Source organism: Colobus angolensis, unplaced genomic scaffold (assembly GCF_000951035.1).
Source record: "Colobus angolensis palliatus isolate OR3802 unplaced genomic scaffold, Cang.pa_1.0 Scaffold34, whole genome shotgun sequence".
NCBI lineage: Eukaryota > Metazoa > Chordata > Mammalia > Primates > Cercopithecidae > Colobus > Colobus angolensis.
This window is the reverse complement of record NW_012116710.1, coordinates 7,155,721-7,158,074: the sequence shown is the minus strand read 5'-3', so window position 1 is coordinate 7,158,074 and position 2,354 is coordinate 7,155,721. Positions and strand designations below refer to the sequence as shown.

Below are 2,354 nucleotides of genomic sequence, written 5' to 3'. Positions count from 1 at the left end.
GCTGGAGCTCAAGCAGTCATTTTGGATCATGAAGTAAACTTGAGAATGGAGACCACACAAGGTGGGGGAAAAAACAGTGGTTTATAACTGGAGGGTAGCATGATCCTCCCCTCTTTCCCATGTCCCAGGAAATCTATGGGGGTATTTTGATTGTTATAATGACTGGGAGTGTTACTGAAGTTTGTGGCTGGGAGGTGTGGATATCCTGCATCCTGGTAAGTACAGGACAGGACCACGCCAGAAAGAATTAGCCTGACCAGCCAGGCATGGTGGCTCATGCCTGTAATCCCAGTATTCTGGGAGGCCAAGGCGAGTGGATTATCTGAGATCAGGAGTTCAAGACCAGCCTAGCCAACATGGTGAAACCCTGTCTCCACTAAAAATATAAAAAATCAGCCAATGCATGCCTATAATCTCAGCTACTTGGGAGGCTGAGGCGCGAGAATCACTTGAATCTGGGAGGAGGAGGTTGCAGTGAGCCAAGATTGTGCCATTGCACTCCAGCCTGGGTGGCAGAGCGAGACTCTGTCCCCCTCCAAAAAAAAGAAAAGAGAAAAAAAAAGGTAGCACAAATGAATGCCTGATGTACAGCCAGTTGGAAATTCTCCCAAAGGGCTGCTCTGCTCTAGGCTGAGCTGGAGACTTCCTGTCTCTGTCCCATACCCATTAATTTGCTGCTTGGACAATGTAGAGCCTCAGCTGGGAATTGACGGGAACAGTAAATGGGGAGACCCAGGTTTGGCTCCAGCCAAGCAGAAGGTCCTGGGTTGAAAGTCTCCACGGCCACCATCAACTCTCACTGGTGACAGCAACAGTCCCATCATTGGCCGTCTCTACCTAACAGTCAAAGGAGCTTTTAGTTTTTAATTTTTTTTTTTAGATGAAGTCTTGCTCTGTCGCCCAGGCTGGAGTGCAGTGGTGCCATCTCAACCTCTGCCTCCTGCGTCAAGCAATTTCCCTGCCTCAGCCTGCCGAGTAGCTGGGACTACAGGCACCCGCCACCACGCCTGGCTAATTTTTGTATTTTTAGTAGAGATGGGGTTTCACCATGTTGGCCAGGCTAGTCCTGAACTCCTGGCCTCAAGTGAACCGCCCACCTCGGCCTCCCAAAGTGCCAGGATTACAGACGTGAGCCACCCTGCCCGGCAGAATTTTTGTCTTTTTAGGAGAGATGCGATTTCACCACGTTGGCCAGGCTGGCCTCAAACTCCTGGCCTCAAGTGATCCACCCACCTCGGCCTTCCAAAGTGCTGGGATTACCAGTGTGAGCCACCGCGCCCAACCTCCAAAGGAGCTTTTATTTACTTCCTTTTACAAAAATTAACTTAAAAATTTCTTTTTCATACAGATGGGGTCTCACTATGTTGACCAGGCTGGTCTCAAATTCCTGACCTCAAGCGATCCTCCCACCTTGGCCTCCCAAAATACTGGGATTATAGGTGTGAGCTACCATGCCATTCAGACATGGCTCCTCATGGCCTCCCACTTCATTAGAATAAAACCTGAAGGCCACTCCCTCACCCACAGGGCCTTCCAGCTCCCTCTCCTACATCATTTCCTACCTCTCTCTGCCTTGCCTGCACAGTGGCAGCCACATGGGCCTTGTTGCTGTTTCCGGAACACACCACGCTCACCTCAGCACCTCCTTTCAGGTACCTGCCCCCCCTGACTGGGCAGCTTCTTCCCCCAAACTTCCCGTGGCTGGTTCCTTTTTGCCACTCAGAACTCAGATGAAGTATCATTTCTCAGATTGCTCAGAGAAGCGTTCCCAAAAGTAGTCTTCCAGCCCTCAAAGCACCTTCCTCTCAGCCCCTCGTGCTTCGTACTAACACTTTTTTCTGGTGTACTTAATTATCTTTAAAAATTATAATTTTCTTAAAAACAGCTTTATAAAAAAGAGCTTCTTGTATGTTTATTTACTTACTATTCCTGAGGGCAGGGATTGCGTCTATTTTTCTTCGCTGCTATATCCCTAGAACCCGGTGCAGGTGGATCAATGAATGAATGAGTGAATTCATCATTTTCCCATTTAACAGATGGGACGGTGCATGGGCTCGTGTCTGAGGGGACCTTCAGTGCTGGCATCTACACGCTGTCTCTTTGCCTTTTTAAATGTTTTCTGTTTTTGGAGTCACAGTCTTGATCTGTCACCCAGGCTGGAGTGCAATGGCACGATCTCAGCTCACTGCAACCTCCGCATCCTGGGTTCAAGTGATTCTCCTGCCTCAGCCTCCCAAGTAGTTGGGACTACAGGCACCCGCCACCATGCCCAGGTAACTTTAGTATTTTTAGTAGAGACGGGGTTTCACCATGTTGGCCAGGCTGGTCTCAAACTCCTGACCTCAAGTGATCCA

At 49.3% G+C, this 2,354-nt stretch overlaps 1 protein-coding gene across 1 annotated transcript in view; it reads right to left on the bottom strand.

The window, feature by feature from the left end:
- MAP3K10 (mitogen-activated protein kinase kinase kinase 10) overlaps positions 1-2,354 on the bottom strand; it is a 23,563-nt gene that overhangs the window by 13,605 nt on the left and 7,604 nt on the right. The window lies entirely within an intron of this gene.